The sequence below is a fragment of the Aquarana catesbeiana genome, linkage group LG02 (genome assembly GCF_042186555.1).
Source record: "Aquarana catesbeiana isolate 2022-GZ linkage group LG02, ASM4218655v1, whole genome shotgun sequence".
Lineage (NCBI taxonomy): Eukaryota > Metazoa > Chordata > Amphibia > Anura > Ranidae > Aquarana > Aquarana catesbeiana.
Genome location: NC_133325.1, coordinates 102,784,792 through 102,805,681, shown reverse-complemented (window position 1 = coordinate 102,805,681; position 20,890 = coordinate 102,784,792). Strand labels below are relative to the sequence as shown.

Here is a 20,890-nt window from a genome sequence, read left to right as displayed (position 1 = left end):
CTTCACCCAAAAGGGGAAGCTGCGCTTGTTTGCCTCCTCCTACTCCCCCTCCACTGCCACATTTGGCACCTTTTGAGGAGGAGGAGGGAGCAGACACCTGGTTTTGACAGGTACCTGCTCCCACTTCCGGCTGACTTCCCTGGGGCAAACTAAGCCTGAAGTTCACCCCCCGTCCTTCCCAAACTGCCGCAAGGTTTCCCTTAACCCAGATGGTGGCGGCAGCACCCGAGAGAATTGAAAAATCAGCTCGGGTGAAGACACTGCTGAATTTCTGGACAGGTAATTGTCCTAATATTAAGTCCTCATGCACACGGACGTTTTTACAGCTGCTTTTTTGAGCTTTTTTTGCAGCTTAAAAAGGCCTGTCTATGTTAGTCTATGGCTTCATGCCCACCTAGGCGTTTTTGAGCTGCAAGTGGCATAGGCGTTTTTAAGCTGTAAAAAAAACCCAGGACCAGTGCGTTCTGAAAGACGTTTTTCAGCTGTAAAAACGCTCTAACGCTAAAAAACGCTCAAAAACGCTCAAAAACGCTGAAAAACGCTCAAAAACGCTCAAACGCTAACGCGGAAAAACGCTCAAAAACGCTAAAAAACGCTATTGCAAAAACGCTGAAAAAAGCTGAAAAAAAGTTAAAAAAATTCACTGCAAAGATACTGGCGTTTTCATAACGTTTTTTTAACAGCCTGTGTGCATGAGGGCTTAAAATTGGCAGCTACTGTATTGGGAGCCTGGAGCTCCGCTTTCAAAATACATATAGCACATATTGTAGATCCACCAGGAATATTAAACAATCAGATTGCCAAAAACTGAGAATGAAACCTTGAGAGTCACCATTAGAGAGGGTTCAGGGAGTATAACTTTTTATCAGGCCCATGAGGCTATGGGGCTCACATATGACTGCTAGTCCCCTATATTATAGCATACTGTAAATGACAGGTTCTTTTTAACCACGTGAGAACAATGTTACACCCCCTTCCTGTCCATGCAATTTTTCAGTGCTGTGATAGTTTGACTGACAATTACTCTGTCGCGCAACACTGTGCTCAAGTTAATTTTAAAGAGACAGATAGAGCTGTTGGTGGTACTTAACCACTTCCCGTCCATAGGACGTCCTTAGTTTGAAGTGGTTATACCTGGATGCAGGCATCACCCCATATCAAAATTTTCAGGCGGTGATTTTCTCTTTTGAAGAAGTGATTACAGCAGCTATACAGCTACTTGTTCATTTCCACAGGCGGTAGAAGGGGGTCCCTACCCTCATGTCGCCGCCTATCCTGTTCCATCGGGGAGACCGCGACCAATTCGACTGGTGGCATCCTGTGCACTGTGCAGAGAGAGAGGAACCGAAGTTGTTCCTCCCTCTCTGTGAAATCAGAAACTGGAAGCACCAAGGATTTTGTCACTTCCGGCTTTGGTTTGTTTGCTGACAAGCTGTTATGGGCTTGTACAGCATCTGATCAAACCGATCTCGGTTTGATCGGGTGCTTTGGAGGCCAGAGGAGACCCCAGATTTCTCTAAAAAAAGGGATGTTGTTCATCCTTTGTTGTAATAGCAATAAAGTTGATCAAAAATAAATAAATAAATGAAGCCACATTGTTAAAAAAAATAAAAAAAAATAATAGAATTTAAAAAAAAAATGTTTCCTTTACTTTCTGTTATAAATTATAGCAGCTTCATTACTGAGTCTTTAATGTTGGTGTAGGTTAAAATATGTAGCACGTTATAATGCTCATTTTAGGCTTGAAGATTACTTAAATGCAGAGACCCTAAAGAATAAAACAGTGGCAGTTGCTATACCATGTAAACACTATAGATGATCAAATCCATATTTTCAGTGCATTGTTTTGTGCATGCAAACACAACATATTACCCAATTTTTGCTAAAATTTAAAAGGTAAGGTTGTGTTGAGTAAAAAATAAAACTAAACACGTCAAAGGGTGGAAAAACAAAGGTACCAAAAGTTGTCCATAAGCAATGCTTAAAAGTGAATGATGGCGCAAGAATTATTGTTCTCCGGTCTGTACAGCAATATCTAATATGTGTGGCACAATCTCCATTTATGTAACCACATGCACCTGGCTTGTGTGTTTACATATGTACGTGAGTGTAGGTACAGGCACAGGGGCTTGAAAACTGACCACCAATGTAAGGGTTCACACTGAGCAGTGAATGCCAATTTAAGGGGACAAATTCAGCGCTGATCGCCAGTATAAGTTGGCGTGTTGACCACCAGTGTAAGGGGGCATGTTGAGTGAAGGTAGTAATTTGTGCAATTCCATAGTCCTGACCTCTGTACTCTGACTGCAGTGTGGTGTATAATACATAGTTCTGTTTGCTGCACTGTATACTCAACATTAGTGTTCCTCAGTTTACCTCCCAATGAGCTGCGGTTTAACAACTGTTAGACTGGTCCTGAGTGTGTCCAAAGCTGGCAAACCTTTTTTCATTGATGGCAGCCAACAGGAGCGACCCAGATGAGACCTGGGACCTGACTTCACAGACTTGTTGGCTGGTCTACAGGGAGCCTGATCCTTTTTTGGGTCTAGACTCTGCAATAATGTGTGCTTGCTGTCTCCGTGGTATCCAGAGAGCCCTTCCCATCCATCCTTCTCTTCTACCCCAGAATCCTAACGCAGACATCACAACCTGCAAAAACTAATTTCAGGGAGGTAGGTGGCAAGCTCATTTCAGGGAGGTCATGCTCCTTGCCAACAACCCCCCCCCCCCCCATTCATAATAAAATATTATAATAAAATAATACTTTAAAAATAATTAATAATATAATGCCATAATAAAATAATACTTTAAAAGATAATGTTGTGTCACACTCACCAACAATGCACCCTTACTGTGCCCATTTGCAGCCTCCTCAGTGCCAACAATGCAGCCTCGCTGTGCCAATCTGCAGCCTCGCTGTGCCAATCTGCAGCCTCACTGTGCCAATCTGCACCCTCACTGTGCCCATCTGCAGCCTCGTCAGTGCCTATAAAATGCACCCTCACTGTGCCCATCTGCAGCCTCGTCAGTGCCTATAAAATGCAGCCTCACTGTGCCCATCAATGCAGCCTCACTGTGCCCAACTGCAGCCTCATCAGTTGCAACAATGCAGCCTCACTGTGCCCATCTACAGCCTTACTGTGCCAATCTGCAGCCTCACTATGCCAATCTGCAGCCTCGTCAGTGCCCATCAATGCAGCCTCACTGTGCCCATCAATGCAGCCTCACTGAGCCATCAATGTAGCCTCACTGTGCCCATCTGCAGCCTCATCAGTGCCAACACTGCAGCCTCACTGTGCCCATCTGCAGCCTAACTGTGCCAATGCAGCCTCGTCAGTGCCCATCAATGCAGCCTGCAGGGAGGGAGAGGAGGATTCTGCATTTGGATCGGCCCTGGGCGCCACTGCAGACGCAGCTCAAAGCGGCCCCAGGGCAGGCAGCCTACCGGAAAATTTCTCAGTATCCCGGTAGGCCAGTCCGGCCCTGCTCCAGGCTGAGTGGCAGTGCAGGCTTGCGAGTCGCGGGAGACTTGAGATAACTAGGTTTGCCCCACAAAATGAGTTACGGCCCTGTCAATATCCTATAACAACCCTACTTATGTGTATAATGTTCAATTTTGATTCACAATTTTTCTGCTGCCTCCCTCCACCTCCTTCCCCATTATCATCCCTTCCGTTCTCTCCCCTCTAACCACGTTGCTGTCTAACATGTATAACATTGTGTTGTTATGAGATTGTCCAAGAGCTGAACAGGTCCATTGATGGTTGTTCTATGAGGACTGTCTGTTCTAGTTTTGTACAAATCTGGCTCTTTTTTAATGCATGGCTGGTGGGTCTAGGAAAAGGTAGAGATGCGACTACAAAGCCTGTGAAGCTAAGGCACCCTGTTAGGGAAGACGTTCAGTGCACAGAGCAGCCATCTTCATTGCGGGAGCTGTATGATTACACCAGTTAAACTGTCATATATTTTAATGGCCATGGATTCCTGGAACAAAGGTTGCCCTATATTGAGAATATGAACTTACTAGGTAATTTCTGGAGCTGTGCATTGATAACGTTGTTTGCATGTTTCCCTTCACTGTGCAATGGTAGGAAATAAACCATGCAATAAATGATCTCTTTCGATGAAGAAGTAAAATCGCTCCTGGCAGGAAAATAGTTATTACATTGATCTTTTTCTTTATAGAAAGCTAGGACGCTCAGCACTCAGACACTGCTTTGTCATCAAGTAAGGCCTCATGCACACTGGACATTATTACAGAAGTTCCTAGGGGCATTTGGCATCTTTTTACTGCCTCTAAACTCCCCTGCATGTTAGCCTATGGGGTTGATCTACTAAAGGCAAATGGACTGTGCACTTTGCAAAGTTCAGTTGCTCCAGACCTTAGTAAATGAGCAGAAGCTCTGCTGATTTCCATCATCCAATCATGTGCAAGCAAAGATGCAGTTTTTTAAAATTTCCTTGCACATAATTGGGTACTCTTTTCAAAGTGAAGCTTTACATCATTTACTAAGCTCTGTAGCAACTGCACTTGCAGAGGGCAACTCTATTTGCCTTTAGTAAATCAACCCCTATGTGTCCATGCACACATAGGCTTTTAGCAGTAAAAAAAACACTGCCAGTGAGCCCAGCATCAGCAGAGTTTGGACAGGAAAAAACCTGATGCTTGCAGGCGCGTCTAAATGCGCATTAACGCTAGGCACGTTTAGCGCTTAAACATTAATTCATTTAAATGGCAAGATTACATAATTTATTCTAGCCAATGAAATGAATTAACACTTAAATGCTTGACGCGGGTAAACACGGCTAAACGTGGCTAAACGCGGTACACACTTTTACAAGCGTCGGCCTTTTTTTTTCCCAAAACGCTGCCAGGAGGAAGGCTTCTATGAGAACTTAGTACATTTCCAGTGTGCATGAGGCCTAAAAGCCAAATGTATATCGACTGCCATCACCAACACAAAATACATTCACTAGAGCTCAATTCAACTCAACTTGTACATGTCTACTGACTGTTTTCGAGGGAAAGATAGTACTATAGAGTGATCATATCTGAAATCAATAATTTGTATATCCAAATATGATAACAAACAAATATAAATGAATGAATGAAAAAAGTGATGATCCCAAAGTCCCAAAACAATGAATCCTGTGACATATATAAAGTCCTCCGGTATCAGACAAAATCTGCAAAAGATTAACTCAATAAATGATTAAAAAAAAATATATACATATATTAAAAAAATATATATATATTAAGATGAATATGCCAAAAAATATATCAAAAAATCCAAGAGTCCTCAATTGAGGACTCTTGGATTTTTTGATACATTTTTTGGCATATTCATCTTAATACATAAATAAATATATTGAGTTAATTGTTCACAGATTTTGTCTGATACCGGAGGACTTTATATATATATATATATATATATATATATATATATATATATATATAGTCAGATTTTGTCTGATACCGGAGGACTTTATATATATATATATATATATATATATATATATATATATATATATATATATATATATATATATATATATTTATATATATATATCACAGGATTCATTGTTTCGGGACTTATAATTACTATTTTCATTCATTCATTTATATTTGTTTGTTATCATATTTGGATTAACACATCATTTGAGAGCGCAGCTCCCTTTTTTACTTATTTTTACTTGTGTATTTCACTTTGAGTTGCAGCTGGGGTTGTTGGGTTTGTACACAGCACAGTTTTCTTCTTACAATCATTAGTAGTCCCTGGCTCCTGGAGTTGAAGTAAGACTGCGGGAAAGTGTGGCAAGGATCAGACAAGGCTTGCTACATAGCGAGGCCAAGAAAACAGAACCCAGGCTGTCAGAGGACTTCAGATTTAAACTAACAGACCAGCTAGCAGCACAAGGGACATTTTGCATTAAATGTACGTGCCTTGCCTTTTGCAGATATTTTTTTTTAAATGACTAAACTTAAATTGACTAAAAAAAAAAGTGCCTATAGATTACTTGTTTGTTTGTTTTTTTCTATCCTTTCGATCAGCCAATAGGCTGATACAAAATAAATAAACATATTCCTCCATCCACACAAGCGAGGTGCCCAGAGGAATCCTCCCCAGTGAGACATCCTATTCTGACTGCGGGATTCCTCCCATTGGCTGCAGCTGCTGATCAAGAAACATTTTCCAGCAAACTCGTTCAACAGAAGTCTGTTGTTAGATCTACTTGTTTCGAGCAAGAACGGCCACACATGGATCAAAATTCAGTTGGTCCCTGTTGAACTGTCTGAACTCGGATCTACCTATGGCCAGGTTCAAGTGTTAAATCCATATTTTATTATCATAGAAAGATATTGGGCTGATCCATTAAAACTGAAGAGAAGAAAAATAGCAGACAATTGCAGTTGTATCACACAGATTTCTTGTTTAATATTTCCCCCAAATAAACATTGTAATCTGTTTGGATCCTATTATTCACAAGTACAGTTCTCTGCTTATTTTAATTCTCTTTTTTTAAATGAATGTAGACTTTAAAGTTTTTTTTGTCTGTTATGGATAGAGTAGGGAAGATTTAGAATGGGGGTCTGCAGCAAGCCAATCGTGGCCATGTTGGCTAATGAAGAGTTTTGCTTTTTACTGCCGACCCAGCTTGTTCTGACAACAAATTGAATTCTGCCTGTCCAGACCTTTCTATGTTCCAGACTCTGATTGTCCCTTCTCCTATTTTATACCGATGCCCGGCTTGAATTTCTTTCTTGATTTGACCCCTGGCTCATTTAAAGACTTTGCTTTGTCTGATGCTCCTGGCACTAAATCTGACTGTCTGGTGATGACCACCCAGCAAATATGCCTTGTCCGACTCTTGTACCGTATTTACTGCCATACTGACCTTTGCTTAATTTGGACCAACGCACTGGTTACGTTACCGGTCTGCATGTTTAGATTTGATCATCTGGTGCATTAGATCTGAGGGCAGCCAAGCACTGATGAAGCATAAAAGACTGAACAGTCCAGCAGTGATAATCAACAATAGGCAGTAGTCAGACCTTTGGTATACTGAACCAGCTAATAAAATGTCTGCTTGTACGTGACGGGATTCCTTTAAAGCACCATTTCCTACCACCACCCCACCCCATGCAAAAATGCTGCAAAGAATCTTAAAAAAAAAAAACTAGGCACTGATATAACAGGTCCCTGCCTGGTGCGTAGGATTGGATTTGGTAGCTAGTGCTAAAGAAAGGTCCTCTCTGCCATGATGATGTATCATTACCCATGGTACAGTGTTATTCAGAGAGGGACACACACAAAAAAAAAAACCTCTTCTTTTATTTAGTAAGCATAAAAAACATACAAGTACACCCGGTCCAGCCAGCCATACATGATTCTTTTTTTTTTGTTCCAGTGGGTGGGACTAAAAAAAAAATTGCAGATTCCCCCTTCATACATTTGATGTGGATGGTGGAATCCTCTCGCTCAGCTATTGTATTCTGATAGAGGGGAAAATTACTCGCCATCAGAACACATTGATTAGCGTTGCTGGCTATAGCTGGCGGCACTAATGGTTCCAGGAAAAACCTGACAGGCCAACTGTACAAAAGCTGATTGATAGATTGACCTGTGTACAACCAGCTTAGTCCATACATGGAAATTTGGCCAATCCCTGATGAACCGGCCAATATTCAATCCATGTATGGCAGTCTTATTATTACTTATTATTATTACTTAAAGCGGAGGTTCACTGAAAAAAAATGATTAAAAGCCAGCAGCTACAAATACTGCAGCTGCTGACTTTTAATATATGGACACTTACCTGTCCAGGGAGTCCGCGATGTCGGCAGCCGAAGCCGATCCGTCCTTCGGCTCTCGGCTGCTGCCGCCGCCATCCTCGGTACGGGAATAAGGAAGTGAAGCCGTGCGGCTTCACTTCCTGCTTCCCTACTGCGCATGCGTGAGTCGCGCGGCACGTCCTCTCTGGTCCCTGCCTCACAGAACACAGCAGTGGAGGAGAGCGTAGGCACTGGAAGTGGCGTAGGTCACCGCAAGCTCTGCGGTGATCTATGCCAGGAAGTGGGAGCAAATACCTGTATTAGACAGATATCTTCTCCCTCCTCCCCCCTGAAAGGTGCCAAATGTGACACCGGAGGGGGGGGAGGAATCCAATAAGTGGAAGTTCCATTTTTGGGTGGAACTCCACTTAAATAAGATGATTTGTGAGCAAACCTCTAGTACCAGATGCCTCTTTATACCACATTGCAATTACTGTATGTCTTGGAAGGAGGATGATACTTTCTGTGCATTAGTAGGGGGAGGAGGAAACACAAGCAGGGGTGGGCTGTATACTTTTCTTTTTCTATGGATACTTACCTTAGACCAGGGGTAGGCAACCTGGAGCCCCCCAGCTGCTACAAGTCCCATCATGCCTCTGGGAGTAATTGTAACTGCCAGCCTTGCGATACCTAATGGGAAATGTAGTTCCACAACAGCTGGAGGGCCCCAGTTGCCTACCCCTGCCTTAGACCATGGCATTATGTCCCCTTGTCTATCAATATTAAAAAATACTATAGCACACCTCCCAACTTTTTGAGATGGGAATGAGGGACACCTATTAGCAAAGGTATGAAGGCATAGGACACAAACCCTGCCACGCCCCCTTTAAGGAGAATTGTAGAAAAATAAATGATTGGGTAAACCAACAAGTACTTTTTTACCACTACTATTCCTTTATATTGGCTTTTGAAACTTACAATTGCAGCAATTTAGAAATTGGATGAAAGGTTTAGCACTGGGAAATACGTTTGGATAGATAAACAGTGCATTTTATATACAACTATATAGGTCTGACCAAAATGAGGAGGAAAGAGGGACAGAGGGACTTTCTTCCAAATGAGAAACAGTCCCTCGAAATCAGGGACAGTTGGGAGCTATGCTATAGTTTCCCTTTGAGAGTCTGCAGCACCCCAGTTTGGTCACCACATTGGACAACTACTAACAAACAGTGACACAACCACTCTGACCAAGCAGAGTTTGTGGTTTTGGATGTTGTACAGATACAGTGGTTGTAGTAGGGAAAATGATACATTCCAGATACATTCATAAATGCATAATATAGGCTTTCCTACCTCACAATTGCCCCATTACCTGAATCTGAACCCAATACACTTTGCAATTCTTATACTAGAAGAGTTCAGTCTGGAAAAAGTCTCCAGTGTCAGAGGCTTGTTTATATGTCACCAGGTGTCTGGGTGCAGGTAAGGGGTGGGGTCCACAGCTGCTCATTGACCCTTGTTAACATATACAAAGGGAAAAAATGTGTAAAATGACTTTAGAAAGGAAAAAAAAAACTGTTCTAAAACTAGGCCCAGACATGAAATGACAGTTGCTTGCTCCAGCTGTCCTTACCCAGATAATGACAACTGCATTATACCTATGGACCCCACACATGACCACCAGCCAACCACTCTCTCTAAGACAGGGGTCTCAAACTGGTGGCCCTCCAGCTGTTGCGGATACAAGTCCCATCATGCCTCTGCCTGAGGGAGTCATGCTTGGAACTGTCAGCCTTGCGATGCCTCATGGGACTTGTAGTTTCGCAACAGCTGGAGGGCTGCCAGTTTGAGACCCCTGCTCTAAGAGGACATGTAATCAAGCAGGTTAGAAAACCTGTACTGATCTTAAAGGAGAAGTCCAGCCTGAACTCATTTGGCTGGGCGTCTCCTGTGGATCACAGGAGTGCAATTTGTTTTTGACTCCTGTGACCCGTTTTCAGCAGAGAGCGGGCTGTAGTCCACTCTCTGCTGACATCACAGGAATCAGTCCAGGCACCGCGTTATCACAACAATAAAGTCTGAATCCGCCAGGTACCTGGACTGATACAGTCTCAGCCTCTTAGCGAGCCACTCCCCGCCCCTCCACAGCTCAGCGCTCCAGAGTGTGGAGGAGCAGAGCGGAGAGCTGTGACTGACAGTCAGCATCTCTACGCTCGGGGAGCTGAGAGAACGGAGCCATCAGCGATGTTCAATCGCTCGGTTCTCAGTGTAAAGGTGCTGGGGGACAGATGCAGCATCCACCTAGGTAAGTATGAATCTAGAAAAAAAAAAACTACTTCTCTTTTAAGGCCACATTCACACTTGTAAACGGGCCTGACAGAATGTGGTAAAGTTTCGCTTTGCAAAGAATACCCAATCACAATGGAGGTCAGCAGTGTTTCACCTCATTTACTAATCTTGCGGAGTTCAACTTCCTTTGCAAAAGGCACATCTTATTTTCCTTTAGTAAATCAACCTCAGTGTGGACCAGGGACCTCTCCTTCTACCTCCGTTTCTACGCATCGATTAAACCGTTTGTAAAGTCCTTTTTTTTTTTTCTTTTAAAATAATAAACCTGTAATACTTACCTGCTCTGTGTAATTGTTTTGCACAAAGTGGCCCCAATACTCCTCTTCTGGGGTCCACTGCCAGTGTTCTCGGCTCCTCCTCTTTGGCGCTGCTTCCTATTGTAGCATACCTGAGGGCTTGACCCAAAGCCGTGCTGCCTGCTTCTATAGACACAGACAGAGAGGCTCAGCCAAGCCTGAACTCCACAAAGCCTATAACAGCATGGAGAAGAGGAGAGAGCTGATACAGACGGACACAACGCTGGATCGATTCCTGACTCAGGTTAGTACAAGGGGGATAAGGGGGCGATACACCGATTGAAACAGTTTTTACCTTAATGCAGGGAAAGCATTTTGAACCATTTAAAGTGGTTCTAAAGGCTGAAGGTTTTTTACCTTCATGCATTCTATGCAAAAAAACTTCTGTGTGCAGCACCCCCCCTCCCCCCCACACCTGAGCTCCCTCCAATCGAGCGATGTTCACGATAGCCTCAGTTGTGTTGTGACTCTTGCTCCTCATTGGCTGAGACAGCAGCAGGAGCCCATTGGGTCCCGCTGCTGTCATTCACAGACAGTGAGCCAATAAGGAGAGAGTGGGGGCAGGGCCGAGCCTTATGGACGCACAGAGCAGCGGCTCGGGAGCGAGCAGGCAGCAGTGCCCCCAGGGCAAGCGGCTTTCTCTGGGGCACTGCTCAAGGGGGGGGGGGAGCTAGAAGCGTCTGCGGGGGACCCCGAAAAGACAAGAATCGTAGCTGCTCTTTTCAAAACCACTGCACAGAGCAGGTAAGTATAACATGTTTGTTATTTAAAAAACAAAACAAAGCTTTAATACCGCTTTAAGCATAACTGCTCACCCCAGCAGCACCAATGACAGATTTGCTGAGTGGCGATTCACACTTGTGCGATGTCAGACATCGCATGTGATTCGCATTGCTGTGCAGATCACATGTGATGTCTGTGCGATGGCTGAATTTGCATCGCATTCGGACCAAAATCGTGTAGGACCCTTTTTTTTTGTCCGCACCAGAATCGCACCCACACCCATACGATCCGATTCCTGTCCGAATATACAGTTCACACAGCGATATGCAAACCGATCTGGGGGCATCATTAACTTTCTACTGACACATGTAGTGGTTTGCATAGGGCAGTGTGTGTATTTATATATGTGTGTGTATGTATTTGTGTGTGTGTGTGTATGTATGTATGTGCATGTATGTGTGTGTATGTGCATGTATGTGTGTGTTCATGTGTTTATATGTGTGTGCATATGTGCATTTATATATGTGTGTTCATATATGAGTGTGTGTGCATTTATATACGTGTGTGCTTATATATACAGTATATGTGTGTGTGTATTATGTGTGTGTGTGTTTATGTGTGTGTGTGTTTATATATGAGTGTGTGTGTATTTATATATGTGTGTGTATGTATATGTGTGTGTATGTGCATATATGTGTGTGTACATGTGTTTATATGTGTGTGCATATGTGCATTTATATATGTGTGTTTATATATGAGTGTGTGTGTGTGTGTATTTATATACGTGTGTGCTTATATATACAGTATATGTGTGTGTGTATTATATGTGTGTGTTTATATATATATGTGTGTGTCTGTTTTATATATGAGTGTGTGTGTATTTATGTGTGTGTGTGTGTGTTTATATGTGTGTGTGTGTGTGTGTATGTGTATGTATGTATGTATATATGTATGTATGTATATATGTGTGTGTGCATGTATGTTTTGTCCGCACCAGAATCGCACCCACGCCCATGCGATCCGATTCCTGTCCAAATATACAGTTCATTAACTTTCTACTGACACACGTAGTGGTTTGCATAGGGCAGTGTGTGTATTTATATATGTGTGTGTATGTGTGTGTGTGTGTATGTATGTATATGCGTGTGCATGTATGTGTGTGTATGTGCATGTATGTGTGTGTACATGTGTGTTTATATATGAGTGTATGTATTTATTTATGTGTGCGCTTATATATACAGTATGTGTGCGTGTGTGTATTATGTGTGTATGTTTTTATATATATATGTGTGTGTGTGTGTGTATATTATGTGTGTGTGTTTATATATCTGTATGTATGTGTGTATGTGCGTACATGTGTGTTTACATGTATGTATGCACATTTTATGCATGCGCTTTTACGCTTTTAATCCTGACCCCCTAATGTGTACAATCAAAACTAATTCCCCCCCCGCTTGTTCATACTACCAGCAAAAAAATGCTGTTCCTCTGAAAAGAGATCCATTCTTAGATTGATTTTAAGAGGCATTTGACAGCCGGTAAAGAGGCAATAAGTTGCCTCCTGACCGCCTGTTTTAACCTCCTAAATGCATCATCACTATGCTGCAACTGCGTGCAATGCACACAGTTGTGGAGTGGTTGCAGTGAAGCCCCATTCACCTAGGGGTATACTTCAAGGGTGCCCTGCCTGGAAAAATATTGAGAAACACTGATATAGAGGAACCAATCAGCCGCTGAATGCCTGCGGGAGGGAGAGGAGGAGAAGCGTGGGGGGGGGTTGGGGATGGAGAAATTGTCTCATTTATATGCAGCCACCCACTTGCACCTGGGCCCTGGCGTTCCGACACCAGTATAGGAGGAAAGGGCCCTGTCTGGGGGTCAGGGGGGCCCTTCATGGTTTCTTGCATCGGGGCCCTGAAGGTTCTAATTATGCAACTGGGTAAGCCTATAATAAGGCTTACCTATAGGTACTGTAAATATCTCCTAAACTTGCACCTTTTAGGAAATATTTACTGTATATACAGCCAATGATATCATCAGCACATACGCTTGGAAGGAACGGCCGCCGCGGCTCTTTACACAGATCGGGGTCACGCCGTGTCCTAGCAACACGGCGTGGCTGCGGGCGAGCAAGAGCAGTCGTACTGGATGGCAGTTATATGATGTCCACCCAGAACAAGAGTCGCGCCACCAGCCGTCATCTGATGGCTGGCGAGCGGGAAGAGGTTAAGATAGAATACCTTCTGTGTGTAACAACCCCCCTCAGCCCCCCTAATACTTACCTGAGCCCCATCTCGATCCAGTGATGTGCATGAGTGCCTTGGCATCCGGGACTCTGCCGCCAATGCGGAGAGAGAGGGGGCGGGGGCCGAACTGCGGCTCCACGTCTGAATGGACACACAGAGCTGTGGCTTGGCGCAGGTGCCCCATAGCAAGCTCACGTGACAGGAGGGAGGGGCCAGGAGCACTGACGGGGGACCCGAGAAGAGGAGGATCCAGGCTGCTCTGTGCAAAAACACTACACAGCGCAGGTAAGTATAACGTTTGTTATTTTTAAAGAAAAAAAACAGACTTTAGTATCACTTTAAGGGTACTTTCACACTGAGGCACTTTTCAGGCGTTTTAGCGGTAATAATAGCGCCTGTAAAGCCTCTCATGCCTCCCCAGTGTGAAAGCCCGAGCGCTTTCACATTGGGGCGGTGCACTTGCAGGACGGAAAAAAAAAGTCCTGCAAGCAGCATCTTTATGTATAATACACCGCTCCCAAAACACCCTGCCCATTGAAATGAATAGGCAGCGCTGCTGAAGCGTCTGCAATGCGCTTCGGCAGGCCGCAACACGGGCGCTTTTAACCCTTTCCTCGGCCGCTAGCGGGGGGGGGGTTAAAAGTGCCCTGCTAGTGCCACTATAACAGCGGTAAAGTGCCGCTAAAACTAGCGCCGCTTTACCACTAACGCCAGCACCGCCCCAGTGTGAAAGTACCCTAACGGAACAAACTGAAGTTAGAAGCTGATTGGCTATCATGCACAGCTGCACCAGATTCTAAGTGCTCCAGTTTTAGTAAATCCCCCCCACTGTCACATGGGGTGACTTACAATATGTGGACTGTACAACTATTCTGGTATGTAGTACCTTCGATTGTAAGCTTCTTGAGGGCAGGGACTGATGTGAATGCACAGTATATATGTAAAGCACTGTATAAAATTGTTGGTGCTATATAAGTACTTGTATAAGTACCTATAAGTACCTGTAATAAATAAATACTAGTACTGCTATTGTCTGTAATGGCTTTTGCACACAGGCATAAAAACGATGCCTTCAGATCCATACAGTGTATATTTTTTTACAAGTCTGAACACAGCAGTATTGTACTTTTATGGACCCACCGATGCATAAAACGAAAGTAGAAAATTCTGCAGTCGCGATCAGTATTTCTGCGTGATTAACATGTGTACACATATAAATACATGTAAATGCTGGGAGTGAACACGTGCTAAAGCAATGGAAGAAACATGATACGGGTGTGAACATTTTATGGCCAATTACGTGTCTAAGCTGACGCACTTTACCGACCAATATGTGCGTTTTTAATGCAGGATCTTTCTGCCACCAAGACCCCGTGTAGATATCACTATTTTATTATTACGCCTGTATGCATAAACCCTCATGATTTTATCTTTGTGCTATTATTCTATGCAAGTTTTTTTTTTTTTTTTTTTGAAGTTAGAAGTAAAAATGTTTGCAACAATTTTATATGTGTGTTCAATGGATAAGTATATCGATTCCATCACGTGTTCGTTATCTTTTTCCTCGGGATAAGTGGGGTTAACACACTTTCCATATAATATCAGGGGGGGGGGGAGACTTGTCACCAGAGCAAAGAACAGTCTCACCTCCTGCGTCATCGTGTTATTTGTATAGGGAGAAATGATGCAGTCTTGGGAGAGCAAACTCCTCCTTCCCTTCTCTCTCCTGATCACAATACTGGCGTCAGTGTGTCTCCTCTCTCTCCTGTCTCTCCCTCCTCCCCTGATCACACTATAACACTGCCAATATGTCAAGGCATCTCCAAGATACATACATGGCTGGATTCATCCCATGGATCACTATGAGCATGCACTCACCACCACCCACCCCACCATCATCATATATATGTACTCTTCTCATAACTTCAATAAACTCATGTCCAACGAAAAAAAAAAAAAAAAAGGGGGGGGGGGGGTGATTTACAATATTTAGGGAAAAAAAAAAAACAGGATGTTTGTTCAAAGAATGTAACTGTCACTTTTTAAAAAAACACAGAACCTGCTATGGGAAGCAACAATGTTTTTCTTTTTGCTCTGGGTTGGCTTTAAAATATACACAACAGGAACTGAAGTATGAAGACTGCAGGAAAGAAAAGTGAAACAAACTTTCATCTCACGCACCGGGAACATAGAAGAATCTGCTTGCCTGTTTGGCTTCACTATTCTGTATAAAGTCAGTGTGATCAAAGCAAACTCATCATCACTGGTGGCACCAGAATCTCCAGGATGCCCAGATCAGACGGAGACTTTATTATAGCCCAGAATGTCTCTATTTCATTATGTACCCCTGTGTTATGACACCCCTGGTGTTGGCACATTTATTTATTATTATTATTCTACATGATTTATATAGCGCCGACAGTTTATGCAGCGCTTTAAAGCGGAGTTTCACCCTCCAAAAAGTTTTTTTTTTTTTTAAGTCAGCAGCTACAAACACTGTAGCTGCTGACTTTTAATAAGGACAATTACCTGTCCAGAAGCCTGTGATGTCGCCCCCCTCCGAGGCTGATCCGTCCAATCGGATCGGGTGCAGGCACCTCCATTGTAACTAAGGGAAACCGGCAGTGGAGCCTTCAGGCTTCACAGCCTGTTTCCTACTGTGCATGCGCGAGTCGCACAGCGCTTTTTGAATGGCCCCCGTCGTCTTCTGGGACACACACAGGTCCCAGAAGGCAGCGGGGGAGAAAGAGGAGGGCTCCCCGCAGAAGAGGACATGGGGGGGTTATTTACTAAAGGAAAATCCACTTTGCACTGAAAGTACACTTGGAAGTAAAGTCGCTGTAGATCCGAGGGGGACATGCAAGGAAAATAAAAAACAGCATTTTAGCTTGCACATGATTGGATGATAAAATCAGCAGAGCTTCACCTCATTTCAGATCTACCCCTTAGATTTAGAGTGACTGCACTTCCAAGTGCACTTTCAGTGCAAAGTGGATTTGCCTTTCGTAAATAACCCCCATGATGTACTGCGCCGCGGCCAGGCTAGGACCAAAGTACACTATGGGGGTTATTTACGAAAGGCAAATCCACTTTGCACTACAAGTGCAAACTACAAGTGCAAAGTGCACTTGAAATTGCACTGAAAGTGCACTTGGAAGTGCAGTCACTGTAAATCTGAGGGGTAGATCTGAAATGAGTGGAAGCTCTGCTGATTTTATCATCCAATCATGTGCAAGCTAAAACGCTGTTTTTTATTTTCCTTGCATGTCCCCCTCAGATTTACAGCGACTTTACTTCCAAGTGCACTTTCAGTGCAATTTCAAGTGCACTTTGCATTTGTAGTTTGCACTTGTAGTGCAAAGTGGAGTTGCCTTTAGTAAATAACCTCCTATGTACTTCTAAAAAGGTAAGAAAAAAAATCCAAAAACAAGGGGTGAAGGGGTGGTCTTTAGTTTAAGACCACCTTGTAAAAGTGGGGGGAACTCCGCTTCAAGCACTTTTATCTCAAGTAAGCATACACAGCTCTGACATGATCCCTCCAAATGTGTATCTGTGCTTTTCAAATAATGGGGGGAGATTTTTCTAAAACTGGAGCAGAATCTGGTGCAGCTCTGCATGGTAGCCAATCAGCTTCTAACTTCAGCTTGTTCAATTAAGCTTTGATCATAGAACCTGGAAGCTGATTGGTTTCTATGCAGAGCTGCACCAGATTTTGCAGACTCCAATATTAGCAAATCTCCCCCAATGTCTTTAAAAATAACCAGAATAGGTAACCCAGTTTAAGGTAAAGATTCATTATTTACTAAGTTAAGACAAATTGTATAAGAGCCCTTTCACAATGAGGCGGTTTTCAGGCGTTTTAGCGCTAGAAATAGCCTCTAAATAGTGCTTGAAAACCGCCTCCCATTCATTTCATTGTGTGTCTTTTCGAACTGGGGCAGTGAGCTTGCAGGACGTTAGAAAAAGTCCTGCAAGCAGCATCTTTGGGGCGATTTGGGAGCACTGTAATGCCCTGCCCATTGAAATGCATAGGCAGCACTTCCAAAGTGCCTGAAAAGTGCTTTGGAAGCGCCGCAACACTGGTGTTTTTAACCCCCTACTTTGGGGGTAAAAGCACCCGCTAGCGGCAGAAAAGCGCCGCTTAAACAGCGCTAAAGCGACACTAAAACGAGCGTCACTTTAGCGCTAATGCAGACGCGGCCCCAGTGTGAAAGGGGTATTATACAACTTGTATACTGAGAAGTGCCCCTCACCTACCAATGTTATAGCCTAATGCTAGCCATACACACACAAAATTTTGGCCGGAACTGGTAGATTCTGGAAAGATTGTTCAACAATCGTGCCATTAGTGGACCCAACTTTACCAACGATTTCGACCGTGGGCCTGGCTAATGTCAATGGATCTGAAGCGAAAACTTTACCAGTTCAACTAAAGTTTATATGTGTATGTTGTAATCGGAATGAAAAGAATATTATGTCTTGGATAATTTATATATGTTTTTATTGTTAGCCAACGATCACTACGGTCATGTAAACGAGTTTATTCTATCAGTTAGTGGCCAATTTGCTTTCGACCGACAAATAATCGTTCAGTTACAATTGGCCAAAATTCTGTGTGTGTATGGCCAGCAGAAGAAAGGCTTGTTTGTTTGCTTTGCTTATTTTGCATGTAATATTTATAAACAATCACAGTTCAGCTCTAGCTGGAAAGTCACATGTAGCTATAGACTGTAGTACTTTAACCTATAGAAGAGTCTGGTGTGTTATGGATCTACTACCTATAAAGAGAACTCAGTCACACATAGCTATAGATTGCAGTATTATTATAAGTCATGGAAGAGTTTGGTGTAATACGGATAGAAAATCAATAGGGGGATCAGATCTAAACAGAGTTCAGCAGTAGGTGCAATCTTACATATAGCTACAGACGATAAACTAAATAAAGACTGTCCTATGGACAAGTTTGGTGTGGTCTGGATCCATACCACACAATACAATTTCTTAAAAAAAAAAAAAAAATAGATAGATAGATAGATAGATAGATAGATAGATAGATAGATAGATAGATAGATAGATAGATATGACCTATAGAAGAGTTTGGTGTAGTGCGGATCTAAGGTCTATAACATTATTTTAGCAGGAGCCGGAAAGTCACATGTAGCTATAGACAGCAGTAACCTATATAAGTGCTTGGTGCAGTATGGATCATCCAATACCTAAAAGGCGATCAGATCTCAATAATTACAGTTCAGCAGCAGATATGGTTTCATGTGTAACTATAGGCTATAAAAAGAATAAAGATTGTCTAATAGACTATACAAAGTGTAAAGACTATTCTATAGATTATAGGAAGAGTAAATACTATCCTATATAGACTAAAAATAAAGAGTAAAGGCGGTCCTATAAGCTATAAGAAGTGTAAACAGCCTCCTATAGACTAGAACAGGAGTAAAGACTGTACTACAGACTATAAAAAGAGTAAAGACTGCACTATAGATTATAAGAAGATAAGACTATCCTATGGACTAGAAGAGAGGTATAAAGACACTAGTATAGACTATATGAAGAATAAAGACTACCTTATAGATTATAAGAAGAGTAATGACTGTTCTGCAGACTATGAAAAAAGGAAAGTTTATCCTATAGACTATAGGAGGAGTAACAAATATTGTATCTATAAAATAACGAGTGTCCTATAGACTATAAGAGGAGTAAAAAAGTGCCCTATAGGCTATAAAATAAAGAGTGTCCTATAGATTATAAGCAGAGTAAAGACTATCCTATAAACTATAGGGGAAGTAAAGAGTGTTCATAGACTATAATAGTAAAGAGTTGGGTGTATAGTATAATAATAAAGAGTGGGGTGTATAGTATAGTAATAATAATAAAGAGTGGGGTGTATAGTATAGTAATAAAGAGTGGGGTGTACAGTATTACAATAAAGAGTGGGGTGTATAGTATAATAATAAGGAGTGGGGTGTATAGTATAGTAATAAGGAGTGGGGTGTATAGTATAGTAATAAGGAGTGGGGTGTATAATATAGTAATAAGGAGTGGGGTGTATGATAATAAGGAGTGGGGTGTATAGTATAGTAATAAGGAGTGGGGTGTATAATATAGTAATAAGGAGTGGGGTGTATAATATAGTAATAAGGAGTGGGGTGTATAGTATAGTAATAAGGAGTGGGGTGTATGATAATAAGGAGTGGGGTGTATAATATAGTAATAAGGAGTGGGGTGTATAGTATAGTAATAAGGAGTGGGGTGTATAGTATAGTAATAAGGAGTGGGGTGTATAGTATAGTAATAAGGAGTGGGGTGTATAGTATAGTAATAAGGAGTGGGGTGTATGATAATAAGGAGTGGGGTGTATAATATAGTAATAAGGAGTGGGGTGTATGATAATAAGGAGTGGGGTGTATAATATAGTAATAAGGAGTGGGGTGTATGATAATAAGGAGTGGGGTGTATGATAATAAGGAGTGGGGTGTATGATAATAAGGAGTGGGGTGTATAGTAGAAGAGGAGTAAAGTGATAGATGACAGGCAGTAATTGATAGAGGAGAGCGATGTACTAAGCACTATAATGTAATGATGAATGAGAGGTGATCCATGATGCGATGTATAGAGCGATGTATAATGAGGAATCCAATGCAGTGTGATGGAAGGAGAGTGTCCCATTGCCCGGTGTACACCGTCCTCACCCAGGGCAGCGCTATGGTGGAATAGAAGGTGTCCCCTTACCTGTGTGTGGTGTCCGGTGGGGTACGGAGGAGTGAGGCGGCTGGGTCTGAAGGAGGAGGAGGAGGAGGAGGAGGAGGAGGAGGAGGCAGCACACAGTCAGGCGTCAGTCAGGCTGGAGCCTCTCCGGCTGCTCTGTCACTGAGTATTACTGCGCAGAGCTGGAACTGACCCAGGACACGTCTTCCTCCTCTCCCAGCCAGTCCTGGACAGGAGGGGGGAGGGGAGGGGGGGTGAGATATGGGGTGGGGGGGGTAGAGATGGAGGGGGGTGTAGGGGTTGGAGGTGATGGAGGTCACACAGTCTAGGAATGAGAGGATGGCTCAGCAGGCTGTCTGGACTCCTCCAGTGTCATTATCATAGGAGGGGGACATCCCAATACCAGAGTGGGCACCTTCCCTGTCCTGGAGGAGGATAGAACTACAACAAGGACTTCTCATCCTGCCACCAAAGACCATGGAGCCATTTATACCAGGCACTGTGTGCCATTTTCTAGCATTTAAATTGGATTTGTATTGAGCCAACAGTGTGCACAGCACTTTACAAAATAAAGGGAGACAGTTCAGGTACATTGGACATCAATACAAGGCAGTTAAAGTGCAAAAGCAAACATAGCTTAGCTCCGAGCTGTGAAGGCTGCATTCGTTTTTCTTTTTTAGTCTTGTTTTCCTTTATTTTCACTTGTGGATCCTGCTGGTAAGTCCATTGTTTTCTACAGAACACGCTGTCCTTTCACACCTAGACCACCCCGCTCATTTTAG

The 20,890-nt window shown here is 42.9% G+C and overlaps 1 protein-coding gene across 1 annotated transcript in view; it reads right to left on the bottom strand.

Moving 5' to 3' along the window:
* Nucleotides 1-20,312, bottom strand: part of SMAD9 (SMAD family member 9) — a 69,606-nt gene extending 49,294 nt beyond the window's left edge. Inside the window, exon 1 of the mRNA XM_073613302.1 lies at nucleotides 20,133-20,312. The gene's annotated coding sequence lies outside the window, so the exon portion shown is untranslated. The remainder of the gene's footprint in view (nucleotides 1-20,132) is intronic.
* Between the last annotated feature and the right edge of the window lie 578 nt (nucleotides 20,313-20,890).